Consider the following 23801-nt stretch of genomic DNA (forward strand, 5'->3'; position numbering starts at 1 on the left):
TGTTGGAAATGACTTGAGGCTTTAGAGGAAGCCATCCAACAACATAACATTTCTTCTCTGAAGCCACCACCTCCTCCATAAGGAAAGGACATACTCTATTTGCATGAGATTTATCATCCACTACTCCTTGGATCATTGACATTGGTGCTTAACACCTTATGAAATGCTCACTTGATTCAATTACTTCTGTAATGTCCTACTCAAGAACCCAAGAGAAATAAACCTAACATGTTACAACATTTACAAAAAAAAAATTATAATAAGTTTAAATAACATCAAAGTAACAATAATGTGGAAGCAATATATACATACACATCAAGTAAACATAAGAAAATTACAAATACAGTTTCCATTCCTCAAAGGTTCCTTCACGTTGAGTCACATTACAAAGTTTATATTAATTATTTTAAGTCTCAAGTAAAAAGATTCCTAATCATAAAAAAATAATGCATACATTATCACATAAGTAAATGCATAAGTACAACTAATAATATGAAATCATGTCTAATGAATAACATCCACTATGCATGTTGTGGGGTATGTGAAAATAGATACAAGTATATCAATATACAATACAATATTCCATAGGATCTAAAAACACATGATACATAGATACATCAAATGAATAGAAGTCTCCAAGATAAGAATAAGAATGATAATGTTACAGCTGTATCAATGAACATCCCACAACTAGCAATGTAAGAGGGACCCAAATGGTAAGAAGACACTACCTCCTAACCACATGGTCATCTCATCAAACTCTCACTCCCACCATGCAGGAGAGATAATATATGATCTACACAGAAATAATCAAATCATAAAATTATCCTAGGTAAGGAATCCTGATAGCTAAATCTACCTCGAGGGCAGCACAAACTACGCAAGAAGAAGGGATAATTAAAATTGAAAGGACACTCATTCCAATACCAACACCACATACCAAATCAACGTACAAATACCAAGTACAAATCAAATACGAAAACCAAAAGATACAACCACTTCCAAAAAAATGTCAAGTGTCGTAAGCACAATAACGGATAGATAACAACTGTCATCAATGAAAGTAAACCACCAATCACTAACTCAACAATAAAAACACCACCAATGAATAACTGATCATTCATTAATAAAATTTAGCTATCAACAATAAATGACATACAATCAATGAGTAATAACTCAATAAATATACCATCAAAAGTAATATAAAACAAGTACACCACTAAAGGCAAATAGAAAAAAAAACCATGAAGGAGATTCAAGCTACATACTATGGAGTGTCATCACATGAGCCAACTCTAAGGTTACCTTATTAGTCTCTCAAGACCCTATCCCCCTAGTGACTCTATGCAAAACCAAAATACCCTCTCGTGAAGATAAGGAGAATATTCATACCTCTCAACGTATCATCTCATTCTCATCCTTAGTCTATACAAGCACTCAAGACATGGAGGAGGAAAAATCTCTAACTTATATTTTTAATTTATCTCAAGGCATGGGGGAGGAAAGTATTTGAATTACTATGTTATCACTTGTTACACAACTTACTCTAAGTTACCCTAGCAGCCACTTTGGGCCTTGGCCCCCATTGTAAGCCACTCCCATAAACATGCACCTAGAATACCTTCCTAAAACTCACAAACCACAATTGTCTCCCATAACACAAAATTAATATTGATCAAATTTGGTTCCTTAATAGGCAACCCAAAAATAGAATTGGTTCTCAAAACCCAAGTTCTCATAAATGCTCAATAGTATAAAGCTCATAAAACATTAATCTCAATTCAATTCATAAAGTTCATCATGACCTCCAATCAAATAATCATAAAAGAAATCTCAAAAATGCCTCTAGTTCACATCCTAACTTCGCCAACTAAACAACCCACAAAGAAAAATCATCACGAAAATAAACATCACAAGACTATAAATAGAATATTACAAAGCACATAGTTTTTAGCCACATGATTTAATTCCATCAATTTGTCTTGTTTAGTTTGGATCATAAGGATGTGTTTAGAAATAAAGTAAGAATATACATGTTAATATAAAATCGTTATGCGAATATATTTATTTAAATAAATAAGTATTTAAAAGTCAAAACTCTTTGTGCAAATAAAATATCATGTATTAATATTATATATTAATATTAATATTGATTTCATTTTTAAAATATTAATTTTACTTATATTTAAGTCCACTATTGATATTTACTTTTCCTTTAATTTATATAGCAACTAGAGATAACTCAAATTTAAAATTTTAATTTTAATTAAGTTCTTTACAATTTCTCTCATAATATTAAATATTCATAACTAGAAGATTATATAATGAACTCCACTATAACTTCTCTTAAAATATAACTAAATCACAATTATATATTTATTAATTTCCCACTTGCATTAATAAATATATAATCATTATATAATTACAAATAAATAAAAGATGACTTTGCTTAATAAATTCAACACTCTGAATAAGCTAGAAAAAAATTATTCTTCTTCAAAACCCTAGTTTACCCTAAATACCTCTAATTACTTTGAAGCCTTGTGAAGCATTCAAAATGATGAATAGTGGACTAAACCTAGCATTGAATAGTTAAAGCTAGCCCCAACAAGCAATAGCAGTAGATTTTCCACATTCCTAAAGCTTCACGAAGAAAGGAGCAACGAAATCGTAAAGCACAAGACGACAAAATCAATCCCAAATGCAATTATTGATCAAAGCACTGATTAGAAAACAATGTGAAATAAGAAGCATCAAAGAGGTATTGATCAAAAATCATAGGCTCCAGACAAAGGAAACACTCGATGAAAGTATTTTAACAGAGTTGGAGGAAATAGAACACAAAATCAAATAGGAAAAAGTGGATCCAACTTAAACAACCAAGCTCAAACTACTAAAATAAATCAATGTAACATGTTTCATGATCAGATTAAGATTCCTTCATTCTAATCTTTACCCAAATCTCAAGTATACAATCTAGAAAATAGATTTGGATACCTTAAGAAGCCTAACCCAAAACTTCATAAACCAGCAATTTTTTTAGTAGTGAATAATATACCGTTAGGAATCAACCCTAAACCATGGAGGCTTCTATCTCCTCCTCATCAGCATCCCTATTCAAAGTTTGCTCCAACCAAATCCCTCCTAAGCCTTAGTAACTATTAGAATCTCATGTGCAAGGAAATTACAAAGAAGCCTAAACCCTCACATATCTCCCATAAATTGTATCTGCCCTGACATCAATAAACCCCTCACCATCCCACAAAAACTCTAATAAAAAAGCATCAAACACCTATAAAGCATAATCCAAAAACACTATTGTCATCAGCAATGAAATCTTGGAAGAAAGATGACATGAAAGCCAAAAGAAAGGCTAACATACATATTGGGATGCCCCAAAAGACAGAGAAGAAAGCATAGGGGATTGGTTTCAAACTTTCAACCTAGAACATGTAAGTATACACCCCCTATCTAATAGATTAATTTATATACATTACAACTTTGAATCAGTTAGAAAAGAATTTTTATCTGCTTCACCATGCTTCTTCAAAGGTTACTTAATCAACTTGATTAATTGGTCACCTAATTTCACTGAGGCATCAATTCATCATTTTAAATTTTTGAATGGTGAATTATCAAAAAGATCCCAATAGAAATACTACATTCTCAAACTCTCGCTAGAATAAGATTGAATCTAGGTAATCAGTTAGGTATAGAGGTGGATAAAAAGAACTACAGTACTAGAAAATTACTAGTTAACCCAAAACCAGAAAATGAAGTGAATGGATGCATCAGAATCATAACAAATAGATCAATCTATGATTTACAATATGAAAAATATGAAGGACAAATCAGAGACATGTCACTAGTCAACAATCCATCATCAACAAACCCAACAAACTTCAAATTCATACCTATAAAAATAAATGCAAATCTTAAAAATTAATCATAAAATAGGGTACAACAAATGTTGAGGAATCTTTGGAAGGTGAACACTTGGGACAACATAGTAGAGAGGAGTCCAGAATACAAAACAAAATCATTTTGGATAAAGATATCATAGAAGAAGGAGAAATTCAAGACAACGAGGATATAAGGGGATTAGAGCTAAACTTTGAAATTCCAAACAAACATATACCAAAAAAAGGATCAAAAGACAATAGTGACAACATGACAAAAATTAATGATCAAAACTTGGAGAAGAGTTGTAGACTAATTAGTTATAAGCATGAGGAGGAAATTAAAAAGATTCAGATATGTGAAAAATGTGTAGAACGCAACATATCAATTGAGGACATAAAAGAAAATTTGAAAACATACAATCAACTTATAAATGAGTTTATCTTGATTCATAATTATATTAAAGATCAAATAGAAATTTGGGAAAAGGCATACACACTTCATCAAAAAGACAATATGGAAAATCCAGACTTCGAAAATAAAATGGAAGGAGAAAAAATAAAGAAGGGAGTAAATTGTAATAACCCTTTATTACAAAATAGTTAGCATATTTTAGGCACATTCCTAGAAAGAGAAATGGATAGGAAACGAGAGGAGCAAATTGGTAATGAAGTACATGTGGAATTAAGCTAAGAACAATCAATCCTTACCAAGGAGGCTAAGGTACTTAACACTCCAAACATGTAATCTCTCTCTTTGTTAAAAGATAAGATTCTAGTAACAAATGAAGTAGTAATAGAGGACCAAAATAATAAGACTAGACATAAGACTAAAGAATCAAAGGGGGAAATCACTACAGAAAGACAAAATTTATTTACAAGAGAATCTTGGACATGTCAACAAACATAAACTAAGATTCTAGTAGACTTTGAAGAATGGAAGGAATCCATTCTCACCAGTATGCAAGGGCAATCATTTGGAGCCAGACTCATCAAGCTCTAAGAAAATTATTCCAACAAAAATAATAGTCATTGGTTTTAGAAATGATACAGCAAACGTTCAACAGAAGACATTTAATGAAGCACTTGGGGAAGTAGCAATCGTGTTAAATGAGATTTGGATAGACAACCTTGGGAATATGGATATCACAAACAATGAAGAGAGGCTCACAAAATAATTCTAAGAAGAATTCAGAGTAATGGATTAGTTAGAGGAAAGACAAAAATCTAAAAAACAAAATATGAGCAGGAAAATGGTTGAGGTAGAGATTAGAATGGAAGAAGAGGTGAGTGCATTTCAGGAAAGATTATTGAAAGAAATGGAAAAAAAAAAAAAGGTGGTCATGCTAATCAACAAGCACAACCCCTCAAGGAAAAATTAGGGATAGTCCTAACTACATAAGGGATTTCTACACCAAGATGTGGGGAACCAGAAGAAAAAAAAGAGGTAGAAAAACTCTAGCAGAGTTAAGGGTAGAAATTGGGAAAGTAGAAAACCAGAGGAAAATATAGGATACTTTGAAAGGCAAGAAGGGGAAGACCTTTCTCATTGAACAATGATGATTACATCATGGAATGTTAGGGGACTAAATGCCCCTAACAAGAAATGCTTACTCAAGCATAATCTTACCTTGTTTAATTCAGAATTAACATTGATACTGGAAACCAAACTAAGCAAACAAGAAGGTGAAAAACTTACTAAAAAACCTGGTAAATGGAAGAATATATTAAAAGAATTAGAGGGAGCTTTAGGGGGACTAGGATTGATCTAGGATCCTCAAAAAATAGAAGTTGAAGAAATGTGAGTAAACAAAAATTGGATTGAGGGAAGAGTCAAAAGATATATAATAGACATACAGTTCATAATTATAAATGTTTATAGTCCAGTACAAATAGCAGAAAAGAAAAACCTAAATGAAATCAGCAACTTCATTAACCTCATCCAAGTAGAGAATGTATGGATGGGAAGATGTTTTAATGCCATTCTAGATTTAAAAGAAAAAAGAGGGGGTTCACAATCAACAATGCAAACTATTTTGGACTTCATAGAATAGGTTTAGCGAGAGAATCTCATAGACATCCCACCCATGAACGTGTAGTTCACATGGTTTAATAGGAGAAGGGACTTCTATTAGATAGCAAAAAGACTGCATAGATTTTCATTTAAAGGGAATATATAGACCTTCGAATTTACATATCACTCTTGGATTTTTCCCTGCGCTGACTTCAATCATTTCCATGTCAACCTTGAAATCTCTACACCCCATAAACCTACCAGATATCCATTCAAATGTGAAAAAATGTGGTTTATGGGTGAAAGTTTCATGAAAAACATTAGCAAATGGTAGCTAGAAGAAGAAGCAGAAGGAATCAAGATGTTTTGCTTTTATCTCCAAATTTAAAATGCTAAAACAACACATCCTAAAATGGCATAAAATTCACTTCAAAAACATATTTAAAGAAAATTAGAGATAGAAGAAGAACTACAAAAGATAAATAAAATTTTCATCCAACGTGGAATGGATAATGACAAATTTGAAAAAGAAAAAGAAGTTATGCACAAACACGAAGACATCTTGATCAAAGAAGAAATATTTTGGAGACAAAAATCATGAGAAATGTGGCTTCATGAAGGAGATTGCAACACCAAATTCTTCCATAATAGCACAAATGGGAATAGAAATGTTAACAGAATATCGAAGTGCAAGAATAGTATAGGTTCTATAATAGATGAACCAACACAAATAGTAGAAAACTTTGTCAATTATTAAGTAAACATTTTAAATAACTATGAATGCTCAAACCTCGCTGATCAAAATTTGATGCTAGAATATATACCTAAACTAATCACTAAGGAGGACAATAAGATGTTAAACAAAGCATTCACAAAAGAAGAAATACAAGATGCCTTATTTAGCATGAATCCTAATAAATCTCTAAGACTCGATGGCTTTCAAGAATTCTTCTTCCATAAATGTTGGCATGTACTAGAAGAGGACTTATGTGTTGCCATAGAAGCAACAAGAATCTCAAGATCTCTATTATCATAAATTAATAATACCTTCATATCGCATATCCCCAAGAAAAATGAACACATGGAAACTGAAGACTTTTACTCAATTTCTCTATGTAACACCATCTATAAAAATTTATCTAAAACTAGTCCTCCACAAATTAATTGGCGAGGAGAAAACTGGCTATATACCCAATAGATCTATTTTGAATGGTATAATAATCATTCAAGAATTAATCCACTTGGTTCAAACTTGTAAATTAGCATGCATGCTTCTAAAAATGTATATTCAAAAATCTTACAACAAAGTAGATTGAAAATTCCTCTACAAATATTAGAAGCCTTTGGCTTCTCATGTCAATGGATTAACCTAATTTATAATTGTATCTCAATGCCAAAATTTAGAGTGATTCTTCAACTCATCTAGAGGAATCAAACAAGTGGAACCAATCTCACCCTTTCTCTTGATCATTATGGCAGAAACCTTTGCTAGGGCTATTAAAAAGGCTCAATTAGAAAATAAGATTATTGGAGTAACTATTACAAAAGAGATTAGCAATATCACACACCAACCATTCATTGATGATACCATAATAGTAGGAATTAGTACTCTAGATGAAGCTAGAAAGTACAAAGAAATCATAACCACCTATATGAGAGTGTCAGGACAAAAGGTAAATGAGAAAAAATTAGAAATATTCTTCTTAAACACCAAAATGATATGGAAAATAGCATTTGTCAAATAATGGGATATAAGAAGGGTAACTTCCCTTGTAAGTATCTAGGAATCCAAATAGAGAAAGGGCCCATGAGTGGAAAAACCTAGGAACCTATTTTAGATAAACTTGAAAAGAAAACTAATAATTGGAAAAGTAGATGGATCACCAAGGCATATCGGGTAACTAAGATCAAATATGTATTATCAACAATACCTTCATATCACATTTTTTGTATCCCATTACCTAAATTTATTAAACACAAAACAGACAAAAAAAAAACTAAGGGATTTCTTCTGGAAAGGGATAGAAGAGCAGAAAAAACTAGCATTAATCAAATGGGATAATATTTGCAAACCTAAGAATCAAGGAGGGTTAGGAATTAAAAACCTCAACTAGTAGAATGAAGCCTTCGAAGCCAAACTGATATAGAGAATGTATATGAATAAAGATGATAAATGGGAAAATATATTATATCATAAATATCTCTACCCCAATGATCCTATATCTCTTTTTTGCACTATTAATCCCTCTCAAGGGTCGAACACCTAGAACTTCATGCTACACTACAGACCTCTAATAGCCAATTATTTAACTTGGAATATAGGAAGGGGGGAAGAAACATTATTGTGGGAAGATTCTTGGGATGGGTGACCTCCCGGGAAGTCCCGGTGCTTCACCCCTGTGAGCATCACCTAGATCCAATGAGTGCTAAGTGTTCCATTTATTCTCATGAGAGATGGATTCATGTTGAATCACTACTCATGAAACATGGGTCAATGAGTTTGACTCAAAATCACACAGTTAAATCCTGATATTCACATCACAAGTTTATTTTATTCCAGTAAAACTCAAACCTAGATTATGATACCTAAGTAATACATTTCAAAACTACTAGATACAAAAGGTTGCCTTATTTGATCCTTTCCTCACTTTACTAATGCTTCAAAGTAAGTAGTCGTATAAAAGCACCACAATGGTTACTTCAAAGTAATCAGTAGCCTCATTATGCCCATTCTAAACTTGAATCAAAAGATTAATGTTCTAGATTTAAGTTACAAGTGTGCTTCTATAATCTTTAAGAATTCAATCTAATTGTTGTTGTTCATGGTTTACTCATTGTTCCTTTTAACAGAAACCCACTTTCAGACTAGGGCTCTTAAAAGGTTCCAAATACAATGAATTATTACTACTTAGGATTATATTCTCATCATTAAATCTTTAACACTTGACACAATCATATTCATGGGGCTAAGAAATAACTATTTGAAAAAAAAAAAAACACATCACACAAATTTATTAAAGAAATATTAGATTTTTAATTTCACTAACAATTATAATGAGTTTTGAAGTTTATGACAGAAAGCAGAAGGAGAACAAGCACTACCCAACTCTAACAAATGATGGCATATTACTCTTGAAATTTTTCATTAATGTAGCATGATGAAACATATAATATACATATCACCATAACTTTATGTAAATTGGGGTATGCCCCTTTTAATATGCAATTTTGTATAAGACAAAAGTCTTAGACAAGACTGGAGGTTTTCTTCTTTGTTCTTTACTACCAATGCCCATTTGAATAGAGTACTTCTCAATGTATTGACTTTTTGTTATATATATAATCAAATGGCTTTGGCCTTTATATATATAATCATTTATATGCAACTAATAGTTTAACTAAACTTAAAGATTCTTTAATATGAACATCCACTTTATAACTAAATGAGTAGTGTTAATTTAATTTTTAAAAATAATAAATAATTTTAACTTTTATTTTTTATTTTCAAAATAGTTTTTTTTTTTTAGGCAAAAGTGGCAAGCCACTATAATATTTTATTAATATGATTCAATAAGGTCAATTGGGAAAGAATCAGTGAAGAAAACCCAACATCATCCCAAATATATACATAGATGTAGATAGTTTAAACAAGTAATTACAAAGTGTGAATCAACTACCACCCATCAGTGAATCAAAGAACGCTTTGACATTGAGATCTTTGGCATTATCGAAGCAAAATCTTCTTGACAAGCTAATCCTAACAAGCCATCGAAAGCTCTAAAGAATTTACTATCACTATCTTACAAGTCTTCCCAATCAGACACAAATCCACCATTAAGTGACCCAAGTCCACCAGGAAGAGGTCCCCAGCCAGTACATAAAACTGAAGCGCCATGAAGCCAATCCAAATCCGAAGTAACCTCAACAAATAAATCCCAAAAAAAATCAAAATAGTTATTTATTTATGTATTATTATTTATTTTATTTTATTTTTAAATAATAAATCCAAAAATTAAATTTTCGTTAGGCAAGATTATTGTGATGTTATTTTGGGCAGTATATATAGGAGTTTTAGAGGTCCAAACTTTTATTTGATTTCACTTGGTTGGAAAGCATCAAGATTATTATCTCTTGGGTCCAACTCAAATTGTTTAAGTACTTGAGATTTTGTGTGATGATTATGGAAATGATTTTATATCTAGAGGAAGTTGTTATCACATGGTTTCATGCTTCAGATGCATTACTTTCCTTCAAAATCCTTAGGAGATTTTGTTTAGAGCGAAGACTTTTTGTTTCATTGTACATCCCATTAGGCTATCCAAATAGATCTATATTATTTTTACTTGTGGTGAATAAATATTGGTATATATCAATAAAAGATAAATGTATTAATTGAGTACGATAGTGCATAGTATATTATGAAGTTTGAAAGTATAAGCATAGACAATTCCATTACTTGCTAGAATATCCATAATTTTATTCACATCACCAATGTATTCTTCGAAGAGGTGGTATGACTACAAGATTTAACAAAGAGTATAGTGATCAGCTTAAACATCAAACACCAAGGCACTCAACCAAGCCATTCTCAGACTTCAATAATACTATTACCACTTGATCAAGCCATTCTCAGACTTAAACAATACTATTTGATTTATAAATAATAACGTGACTTACACCTATTTATGCTAGTTGATAAAAGCAATAAATTTTTTTAATAATTCAACTGTATGTTGCAATTACGATGGCAAGATCCAACGGGTAACTGTCACTTCCACAACACAGCTGTCGCAACTATGACAAAAAGATTTTATGATTAACTGTCACTTGTACACCACAACTATCATAATAGAGTCATAATTACGTTGGCAAGATTTGACGGGTAATAGTTGCTCAAATAATGGTTGTAATTATGACAAAGGAATGAAAGCTTAGACTATCATAATTATGATGGTGTATTGTCACAATTGTGATATTGTGAACATGGATTCATGTCCCTCTCTTCTTCCAAGTTATGACATTTTTTATTGGCACAATTACAATAGATTCCCTTGTCGTTGCAATTTATGATAGAAAAAGTCCAACGAGCAAGTATGTCGCTAGGACAACAATTGGACATCACAATTATGATAGTTTGTCATCATAAAATGACTCCAAATGTTGTAGTGCCATGGAAAGCTTGTAAGAAACCAGTTGTAGCTGACCAAAGTAAATGATTAGATTATCTCATTATGGATGATATATTGTTCAAAGAATTCAATTGTGCACTCTCAAAGGGTCAATGTTGGATAAATTGATTAAGGAAGATATAGTAGAGGACTTATAGGACAATTTTTACTTCTAAGATAATGATTTTGGTCATTGAAAAATATTACTAGTCATAGATTCAAAAGGATGTTAGGAGATATGCTCAAATTTGAAATATTTGTCAAGTTGCTAAAGGTAGTAATCGGAATGTGGGATTGTATACATCATTGCTTGTACCTAATAAACCATGGGAGGATATTAACATGGTTTTGTTGTGGAATATCCTAAGACACAAAGAGGTAATGATTTTATATTTGTGGTGGTAGACAGATTAATAAGATGTCACATTTTCGTTCCTTCTAAGAATAAATTAGATGCAATACATGGAGAAAACTTATTCTCTAGGCAGATTATAAGATTGTGTGGATTATTGAGGAGTATAATTTTCACATAATAATTTTGTAAATAGGAGTATTGATAAGACACAATTTTAGATTGTTAAAAGTATGAGTCATAAGGGAATTACAAAATTAAGGGATCTTAGTCATGAGGAGAAAAAGAGTGTTGAAGTAGAAGGATATATTGATCTTATGAAGTCATTTCATAAAGAGGTTAAATATCATTTGGAGCCTAGTAATTAGAGGTATAAGGAGAAGATCGATAAGAATTGGTGACATAAGGAATTTTTAGTGAGAGATGAGTTTATGGATCATTTAAAGAAAGGGATATTTGTAATTGGAACTTGCAGCAAGTTGAAGATGAGGAATTTTTTTACCTTATAGGATAGTGAGGAAGTTTGATTTTGAAAATGCTATTGATAGAAAGATGAAGATGGGGAAGATTAGATCTTAGATCTATTTGTGAAATTTGATCTTGTGATGGAAATCTGTAATTGATAATCATTGGTGGCACATATGTGTGTGTTCTTGGATCATGTGTGGACCTAAATCTTGAACAAAAAGTTCTCAAATAGTTTATGTAATTTATTCCTTATAATTTGGAATGGATATGTTAATGTATTATGTTTCATGTTCTTCAATAATGTAATCTATTTATAGAGTTAATATGTGTGTCATGATTCAAATATGTGTAATGAAATGTATCCCTTTATGTAACTCTCATAATATTCAAGATATATATCATTAGAATTTGATCTAAGGTCTATTATTGAAGATGATAATCAAGTAGGCCTATTGTAGCCTAACATGTATGAAGGCATGTATGTTGTCAACTAATTGTAACCTGATTTTTAATTGAATGAAATATGATCACACATTGTTCTCTCTGATTCCTTATTGTTTCTATTGTGTTTACTCTTGTTTCATACTTGGATAGAATCTCTTTGGGTTCCTCCATCCGTGAATGCATCGTCTAAATTGTGTATCCACTCCCAAAATATGCTTACTATTTCAATGGCACCCCTGAAGGTTATTTCAATATATCTAGGGGATTGAGACAAGGGGACCCCGTCACTCTTTCTCTTTATTATAATGGTTGAAGCATTTGGTAGGTAGATTACTAAGGAACATTAGCAAGGTCTGATATATGGCATCAAAGTAACAAAACATGTGCCGAATATTACACATCACTAATTTGTTGATGACACTTCATATCCTAAAAAGAGTATAATATTAGAAGATAAAAATTCTAGGGAAGTTCTTAATCTACACATGAAAGCCTTGGGCAAAAGGATCAATGCAGAGAAAAATGAAAGAGCTGAGGATGAAATATGTTAAATTTTAGGTTTTCAGAAAGGAGAGTTTCTCTGCAAATGTCCACGCATGCCCCTAGGTAAGGGTATTAAATCAAATAAGTTATGGAAACCTCTAATTAAGAAAATGAATCTAAAGATGGATAATTGGAAAGGGAAATGGTTATCAAATGTAGGGATAGGAAACAATGATCAAATTAGTGCTCTCAATAGTTCCCACTCATCAAATGTCTTGCTAGTACCTAACAAAAGGTGTAAAAGACAGACTGGATAAGAAACTTAAAACCTTATTTTGGAAAGGAATCTCAAATAACAAGAAAATGGCTCTAATTAGCTAGGACAAGATATGCATGCCACTCAAAACTAGAGGACATGGAATTAAAAATACTAAATGGAAGAATAAAGATTTGGGGGTTAAGATTGTATGGAAAACTTATCAAAAAATAAAATGAGTTAAAATTCTTACTAACAAACATCTTATTCTATTAGCATTTTAAGAACTAGAAAATCTCCTAGATTTTCAAAAGCTTGTAATTTCATCCTTGAACATGGGGAGGTTATCAAGCAAAAAAACACTTGGGATATAAGTTCAAGTGATTTTTCCCTATTTTAGGGGGACTCTTTTGGAGGTTATGCTCTTATGACTATTATGTCTTCCAAAACAAAAGATATTATTTCAATCCTTTTAGGGAGGAAGGTTAAGGACTACATAGATATTCCAAATGGAGATCCTAATTTAGGATGGAAATGGAGAATTCATTGGTATGGATAAAATCTAATACAGGATCATATAAACTCAAAGATGTGTATGATTCTTTGGTCAATGCCCAACATTGGAAAAATATGGATCTCCTTTGAAGTTGTGTTAGGACAAAGGTTGCCTTCCAAAAGTAGGTATATTCCAACAGGTAGCATTATAGGAGTGGATTATAAGTGTTGAATGGTTTAGAAAAATTAGTTTTAAAGTGCCCTCAAGATGTAACATATGTGAAAATCAAGAAGAATTAGTAGATCGTATATTATTATATTGTTGTCATGCTATGAAATGTTGGTAGTGATTCTACAAAAAATTACACTAGAAGTCGGTAATGGCAAATAATTTGGTACAATGCCTAAAATCTTGGCCTAATATTTGTGTGAAAAGTTTGTACCACCTTATATGGAAGATAGCACCATACATAGTAGTTTGGGAATCATGGAAATAATTAAATAGGATGATATTCCAAGGGAAAAGGATGAGCCAAAAATGCCTTACAACTAAAATGGAAGAAAGTATTGCAGAAACTGTTAAGAATAGATTACAAAATAAGAGTCTTATAAAAAGGTACCTTCTCTAATTGGAATAGTATGATGATAAAATAATAACATGGTCTTATTATCACCCCTATTTTTAAGGGAGGGAGGGAATGAAATAATAAAAGGGAGACTTGTAAATGAAGTGTTTCACAATTTGGTTGGTTCATACTAACTTTAACAAGGTGTCTAGGGTTACTAACTCTAGTATTACTAAGATTGGATGTGTAGTGCCTACTTGGGATTGGAGTAGCTCAGAGAAACTAAATAAAATTATTGGAGTAACCACTAATAATTTAGATGAACTAGAAGCTCTAGTGGCAATGACTTCTCTTGTGTAAATATTTAGGAGCTTAAAGGTTGAAGGTAGAAGGAGATTCACAAATAATAATTAACACATTAAGAATAGATAAAAAACCTGATTAGAAGATGAATACTAGATTATTTAATCACTTGGAACACAAAATTGGACCACATATATTGAGAAGGAAATAAAATGACAGATAAGTTCACAAATTAGGGAGTTAATTGTCTATTCATTGAAAAAAAAGAGATCAATAATAATATTAAGAATGTTAAGTCTAAATATATTCATATAAGTTAATTTTATCCAAATATTAGTAGAAATTTAAATTAATACTACTAAACTATTTAATGTATTCCCACATATGTATCCAACACACTCGATTTCAATGACAATTAAAATTCTTAAAGCAGAATTTTAAAATAAGTCTCTCCATTTCTTAGGCCTTAGTAAATCTCAAATTTAGTCTATCTTGATATTAGGACTTTAATTCCTAGATCTATTATCATGAGATAATTTATTTCCCTTGTTGAGCCTTACCATCTTTAAGTACACCCAAGCATATCCTTTTGTAATCCATTCGAGAGAAGGTCTCTTGCATTCAATGTGATTTCAAGGAGAATCAAGAAGTTTGTCAGGGGGCTTATCATGTATCTTCCATGCTCATGCTACAACCTTTCAAGATCTAGCTTCCTTTAATGGAGCTTGTCATCAAGGAGGGACTTCTACATTAACATCCTCTTGATCCATTCAATTGGTAAAGTGATCTCATTACATTTTATTTGAGAGATCCTATTATTGTAAGGTGAATTCATCCATTTACTTTACATTTCAACACTTCAATTATTTCAATTTTAAGGTTAATTCCTAAACAAGAGTTTGACCATGGCAAACCCCCCATCAACAAAACAAATACTCTTTTCCTTACAAGTTATGAACTTGGAAGGAAAAATAAATTGTAGATCCAAATACCCTTTTCTCTATACCTTGAATATTGGGAAACTATTTTGTGATCAAATATTGTTGAACAGGGTTATACTATGGCCTTGAAAAGTTAACCTTGTTGCTAAAAGTTGACATTGGTAACATAAGTTGATCTTGCCAAACAACTAAATAAATTATGGGTTTTATAGATCTCATCATTTTAGGCTTGGGGCTTGGATTATTCATTGATTGGAGTTGCATAAACAACAAAAAATCAAATTCAATATTTATCCTCATTTTCAAGGTGGGTTATTTAATTACTTTCTTTATTTCAATATATTTTTTAATTATATTTCATATCTCTTAATTACAATTGGGATTTAAAGACCTTTTCATTCTTTCTCTAATTCTATAATGATTAGATCTTCATTTTCATTAGTGCACATTTATCATTTATTTGGCATTAATCTTCTTAGATCTAATCACCTTAGGGTTGGAACTGGAAGGATTGGTCTCCTTAACTTGCCTTTTAAGGTTTTAGGTGATGTCGTAAACATAGGTTTATTTTCTTGCTCTACATTTCCTCCTACACATCTTTGGTGAAATTGACTAGTGACATTTCCACTTTTTATATTGGTGTTAGATTACCCTTTGCATTCTAGTGAAGTTAGGTTCTTTCCATTGGGTATTTTCTATTCATTTTGGAGTTAATTATATTTTAACTTTTGTTATCTTTTACATTATATTCTTTGCAATTTAGTTCATAAATTGAGGTTAGATTTCATTTGTGTGATCTTTCTCTTGTCTTTCTTGGTGTATGAGCTCCATTACCTTAACCCTTCCCGATATCATTCTCGTTAGGAGAAATCGTTCACTTATGGCTTTCTTTGATCCAAAATCTTCTTATTGTCTCTTTAGGAACCTTAGCGACACCATGGTTTCCCATGATCCTAATCCTTCCATAAAAAATGATTCTTCTCATTCATCTCATGATGAAGATCAACCTCTAAGAGCTCCTTCCAAACAAGTTCATAAGCTTGCTACTAAGATTGACAAGAGGTATGATTGGCTTATTCAAGAGACTCACAATACTGATACTATTTCCACCTTTGATGCTCTTAAGAAAGTGATCCATAATTATGAACATCGTGTTGAATTACAATACTGATACTATTTCCACCTTTGATGCTCTTAAGAAAGTAATCCATAATTATGAACATTGTGTTAGTATTTTGTGTGCTCTTATTCACCTTATCCACTCACATGTTAAGCATTTGGCTCAAGTCATATTCAAAATAGGAATGATTCCACCTATCACTTGTAGTGAGCCCTAATTCCCTATGTCCACACATATATCTAGTATTCCTACATATGTTCCTCATATTGTGACTACTTCTCTTCCAGCATCCAATCCTCCTATTATAATCCTTCCTATTCCTTCTCTTCCTATGAGTGTCCTACCTTCTTCCTTGCCTAGCTCACAACCTTCATACAATAGTGTTCCTTACACTTATCCTAATCATTATACTACTATAGTTGCTAGTCTTCCACCTGTAGAACAGTTCTATTCTAGATAATTCATACACTCTTCCTATTTTATTTATTGTGCCATTATCAACTATTTCTTCTAATGATTTTACTATCATTATCCTTGCTCAAACTATATCTTCCTTGCAACAACAAATTGCTTTCTTAACTGAATCCAAATTGAATGTACCTGCATGTGACATGGATAGTCCTTTGTCCTTAGATATTATTTGTACCTTTGCCCCTCAACAAGATGATATTTCTTTCCTTGATAATTATAATGGTAAGGATGACCCTATGACTCATCTTTAAAAAAATTAGGTTGTATGTAGTGATTATGCTCATGATCATAGGATTTCAACCAATTTGTTTTCTCATACTTTTTGTGACAAGGCATTGTAATGGTATTGTTTTTTTCTACCTTAATCTATTAATTCCTTTCACATACTTGCTGATTCTTTTATCCAACAATTTCATAATAACATAGGTCATCAAGTGTATTTGATTGGTTTAATGCATTGTTAAAAAGGTCCAAAGGAAAAAGAAATTGATTTTATTGGTAAATTTTATGCATTTGCATAATCAGATCTCTTATCATGTACCTGATATTGATATTTGACATATTGTTCATTTCTAATTTATAAATAGACATTAGAGATAAGAATCTGCTTACTGAATTTATCTCCTTTTCACAAATTTTTGTAGCACTTCATCATTAGCAATTGCAAGTGATCCAATTTGAGAGCACTTCTCCAATGGTTGTTGTACCTGTTGATAAGAGTGATGTCACACCTAATAAAAAATATATAGAAACCTAACAACTATGTCAAAATCAACAAAGCCACGAATATAGTAGATGAATAAGTAGTTGTTTCATACAAAGATGTTATCACTTCTTCCTTTATTTTTTATATGAACTATAAGTTTACGCATCTCTCAGAGTCTTTTCACTCAATTATGGGAAGATTATTTAGTGCTAATATTATTACAAATGTTGAACCCTAAAATATAGCTGAGTCTAAAATCTTGAAGCCCTGAAATCTAGCTAAGTTTGAAATCATGAAGCCTTGAAATTTCCTAGAATAGTTATCTTAACTCTTGGAGGGCTAGAACCTATCTCAAATAAATCATTGCATATTTAAAATCTATCTTTAAGTACCAACTTATACTTACATGATATGTTTTATATAGCCTATAAATGATATATTTTTATGCAGGAAGATGCAAGACTTAAAAGGGTATCCAAAGTATAAATTTCATCATCTCAAATAGAGTGAAAATACTCACTATTATCCATGTGACAAAATAGCCTAACTACTCATGCAAGTTAGGATGTAATCTTATGCAAGTATTCCCAATGAGCTAGGTGACTTTCCTTACCAGGCTTATATGAGACTAGGCTCTACCACAAAATAGAGTACATACATGGGTGAGACTTTGATTAGTCGCATGAGAAAATTCCCTTGCCAAGTGAGAGAAAACTAACAACACAAAAATAAATAAGGAGAAATGTATGAAAATAATAAACCTCCACATTGAGGAGTACCAAATCTACATAAATCGAGGAATGATCACTCAAGAACATAAGAGTAAATCTAAGAAATTGAATAAAGATAAAATACACATTGCAATAACATACATCCATCTAATCTACATCATCAATATATGAAATGAACGTAAGCAACATTAGAGTGAAAAGGGAAGAATACACATGTGATATAACCAACTCAATGCAACCATTCTTGTTTCCTCCCTACAATAATGGCATCATGAGATCTCAAGGATCCTAACCATAACTCCAATCATGAATCTCAATTTTCGAACAAGATCATTGGAGTTTTCTCATGAGTTATTTCTTACCAATAAACCATCCATTAATATCACATGAAATAAGAAACATCTAACATGTTAATCTACCAATAGCATCACTAATCCAAATCAATGGTCAAAAGTCTCAACTAAGCAATGTGATACAACATCATGATAAAAGAACGCATCTAGTAACATACTAAACATCATCTAAACATGATATCAAATACATCCAAAGTAAAAGATAAATCATAAGAGAATATACTCCGAATACACTAAAGTACCAAGTGAATATCCAACACTGACCTCAAACTGGAAGTAGACCATCTCTATACACATGTCCCCAATAATGGTATAGGTAGCTATGCCTCCCAACTATGTGGTAATCACAAGCCCATACCCATCATTCTCATAGAGATAATGACCCAACCACAATCACATAAGAAAACCTCCCATGGCTAACACACACACCAATCAAGAACATGATACCAACATCTATATGATCATGAAGATAATGCAACACATTAGATAACTAGTCAGACTCACTAAAGATAACTATGTAGGGACTCAAGTGGAGTGTAAGTCACGTGGCATCAAAAAGCCCAAGCTAAAATGGTATGGTAAATCATTTCTCTCAGGAGGCCACATACCTAATGCAGTAACATCAACTCCAATAGGAGCCTACGCACCATGCCCTTGTATAGTATGGTAAATCAACTCCCTTAGGAGGCCACATACTATACAAGTATTATCTTATCTTATCACTAAATTTTAGTACCCAATTATTAATTTGGTTATCACTTGTTTAAAACCTCTTCATGTTACCTTGTCAACCACTTCCAGATTGAGGTACATGAGAGAAGCCACTCCATCGCCTACCCTACATACCCATGATCATCACATGATGACTACTTTTAGATAATGTAAGTTCCTAATCGAACCCCCAAATGAACAATCCCTTAATCAACCTATATCTACGAGTTCTCGACTCAGAAGATCCTATCAAACACATGCACATGTGCTTGTATGTGGGCACAACCAACTTCATGAGTGTAATCACATAATACCAATGCAAGGGTTGGATATTAGAAATGCAACAAATAATACAAGTACAATATTCTCACTCAATTGACCCATATCTAGGAGTACATATTCTACAGGAATCCCAATGAGGTAATAAAACACCAAACATCATGAACTTAATCAGCTGACCTAAATTTGGGAGTATGGATTCTACATGAATCTCAATGATGCAAAGAAAAACAATGGTCACATTGGAAACCTAATATACATTCTAGATTCATGAACAAAAGAAATCCCAAGAAACACTTAAGAAAATGAGGCAATGTGAAAATCACCCAAAAATCAATATTGTCAGAAAATGACAAAATTAAAATCCATTATCCAAATGGTTCCCAAACTCCAAAAAATAAAATAAAATTCAATTTCTAAGCTTGTATGAAAAATGACTAGCATAACGATACGAAACTTCAAACTAAAACCCTCAAAAACACTCAAATGTTTGTACTTGCCCAAACGAGTAGAAGTTGTATATCAAAAAAGAGGGGGTTACAAGTTCTCAACCTCCAATCAAATTACTATTGACAATGGGAACTTAAAAAAAGTCAGAACAATAAAATGAGATAGACCTACCTCGCAGCCAAAGGGACTAAAATAAGAATGAATGCCACAAAATAATGGAACCACGAACATCGATGAAATGCTTGGTAAAGGAGGAGTTTCTCACCTCATGACAAGCCCACAAGTGTACCTTTCACAACGAATAAATTTCCAAATACTCACAAGAGGGTTTTGGAGGATTTGCTCCAAAATCTTGAATTTCCAACATGAGAAATGAGAATAAAATCACTTTTAGCCAATATAGGCACTATTTACAAGTAAAATATAAATTAGATTATTTAAATGAAATAATTTAATTGGCTCTCTTAACCCAAATAAATCTAGAAATTCCAATTGAATTATTTAATTACTTTGTTATTCAACACATATATTAAATTGAAATATTAATAATTTTTGCGAGCACTGTAGATTCCTAAATGTACAGACACTCTCACAGGTCTAATCACAAATGCATAATGAATCCAGTTTTACCAATTAATTGGAGGGTTTATTATTAAATTAAATATGATATGTTGCCACTAACTCCATGTGCCACTGTCAATGATATAAAACTTGCACACTCAAAAACTCGATCAAGTGATGTACAATAATAATATATCTGAAGCAATAGTATGTGAAATTGCGTCAATAATCATTTAATTAATTTCATTAAAGTAATCTATTCAAATCATTCATTTTCACCATTTAATAAAATTTTATTGCAAGAACAATATAAATATATGTAGCACAAATACATCAACAAGCTAATGCAACAATAATCAAATCACCCCAAGGGTGCAGACCACCCACAGGTCTTAATCATGATCACTTAAGAAGTGAGATCATCAAGGCTACATCCATTAGGATGGGTTACATAAATCAAATGTGAGAGGCACTACAACAAGCTATCAAGATATAGATTCCTTCATTGATGATAGTGGAACTTGCATCAAGGAAAGGATTTTATATTCATACTTCTTCTTCATTCACTTCCTCTTGATCCATTCAATTTGTAAAGTGAGCTCATTACATTTGATTTGAGAGATCCTACTATTTTAAGGTGAATTTTTGCATTTACCTTACATTTCAAAACTTCAATTATTTCAATTTCAAGGTTAATTTCAAAACTGGGGTTTGACCAAGGCAAACCATCAACAAAATAAAAACCAATTTTCTTGTAGACTGCAGATATGGATGGAAAAATAGGTTGTAGATTTGGATACCCTTTTTATCATACTTCAAAGATTCCAAAACTATTTTACAATTGGGGAATATTGAGCAAGATGCACTACGACCCTAAAAAGTTGACCCTATTGCTAAAGTCAACCCTGCTGATAGAAGTTGATTCTACCAAACAACTAAATAATTTTTGGGTTTCAGAGATCTCGTGGTTTATGGCTTACACTCTTTGTTGATTGGAGTTGCACAAACATTAGAAAATTAGATTCAATATTCCTCCTCATTTCAAGGTGAGTTATTTAATTACTTTTTTTATTCAACACATCTACTTTCTAAATCTATAATCTTAATTACATTTCATAGCTCTTTATTACAATAGGGATTTAATGACCTTTGCATTCTTTCTCTAATTTTTTAACCATTAGATCTTCATTTGTATTAGTGCCCCTTCATCATTTGGTTGGAATTTATCTTCTTAGATCTAATCACCTCAGGGTTGAAATTGAAAGGATCAATCTCTTTAACTTCCCCTTGAGGTGTTAGGTTATGTAATGAACTTAGGCTTATTTACTTGCTTTACATTTCCTCCTACATAGATCTATACTTATGTTCTATTTTGTATTCTTATATGTATATGGTTTCCTTCCTTTTTATGTTCTCGTCAAGTAATAATTACTCAATCTTTCTACGTCATCTTTTTTTCATGTTTATGGAAGGTTGTGTATGTTTCTAGATCTTTCATGTTCCTCCCTTGATCTTCTTTTCAGACTTTTCAAAATAATGATTGCCAATTTTCCATAATGGTTTTGCATGCTAAAGCATTATATCCTTTGATAGTTAATAATGCATGCTTAGAGTTGCTTTGGTCTATCATATGTAGATTTTTATAGGTATTATTGGACTCTTTAAATTAAGAACAGATACTAATGTATATGCATTTCATTTTTATAAAACAGAGAGAGATGGAATGTTAGTATTGAACCTAAAAGATGGAATCAAACTTAGAAATTAGTGGATGATATTGTTAGGATTAATGAGATACAAATAGAAATTACATTCAAATATATTCAATATCAAAAAATAATAAAGCACACTAAAAAGAACACAAGACACAAAGATTTAATGTGGTTCACCCAATCCCTGGGCTATGTCCACCAAATATTGAATCCAATATTTTATTATCCAGTGATTACAACCTTATTACAATCTGTAAACCCTTACAACTCAATACCACCACAAGAAGCTATAGCATCATGCCTCATTAAATCCCTAACCCTAAGCTATTTTATACAACATTTTTTCTGCTTTAGAGTTATAGTAACTTACAATATGTCGGCCCAAAAATTGTTGATAAAATAGGCCCAAACTATGGAGAGTGTACAATACTTCCCTAATCAGTCACCGCAAACTAACATATATGTCTTGTAGGGATGTGGAGCTAGTCTTTGATGAGTAGTATTTTGACTATTTTTTTACATGTAGCATATGGGGACATAATAGTACCTCTATATCTTGTATATTGTTAGTAGTAATCAACAAGAGAGACATAGTATATCCCTTTACACAAATATTTTTGTGGCGAAACTTCTCTGGGGTCTTGAAAATGTAGTATATGATATCAATCGTAGGCATACATCCTGAGGATTACATGATCGAAAATATTGGCAACCTGAAGGATGCAGAAAATAGATTTTGGTTTTCAAAGACAAGGAGATCTTTGACCTCATGTGTTGGAAGGAGAGGAGAAAAACATTCACTACTTGCTTAGGTGGCTTCATATTGTCCCGACCCCATATGTTGAATGGGTAGACCATTACCTTAAGGTAGACAAATACAATGTTAAAGATTTATTCAAAGGCAAGAACCTAGATAGTATCCAAATTATCCGCCCCCCTGTAATTTTCAAGAAGTGTTGGGTGCATGAAAGTCCTAACCCAAAAGTCCACAATGGTAAGGCAAAGATGGAGCCACTGAGATCCAAGAATATTGAGGGCTTAGAAGAAGATATATTCAATATCAGACATAGGCAACTAGTATGGTGACAGTGTCTTTAAATTAGTTATTAGTAGTAAGTATAAACATCAAGACAAACAAAGTTATTAAAACATTTTTGGTTGAAATGACTGCTAAATGTTGTAAGTATACATAAGATCTAAGTTGGATTAGTAGTTTTGGATATATAAGGGTAATATGCACATATGTACTCCTCAACTTATAGTAATAAATAGAAGTAATGTTTACAATATCTCTTATTTTAGTTTAAAGATGGATGAA

Source organism: Cupressus sempervirens, chromosome 11, assembly GCF_028749045.1.
Source record: "Cupressus sempervirens isolate cs-2001-9-10 chromosome 11, ASM2874904v1, whole genome shotgun sequence".
Lineage (NCBI taxonomy): Eukaryota > Viridiplantae > Streptophyta > Pinopsida > Cupressales > Cupressaceae > Cupressus > Cupressus sempervirens.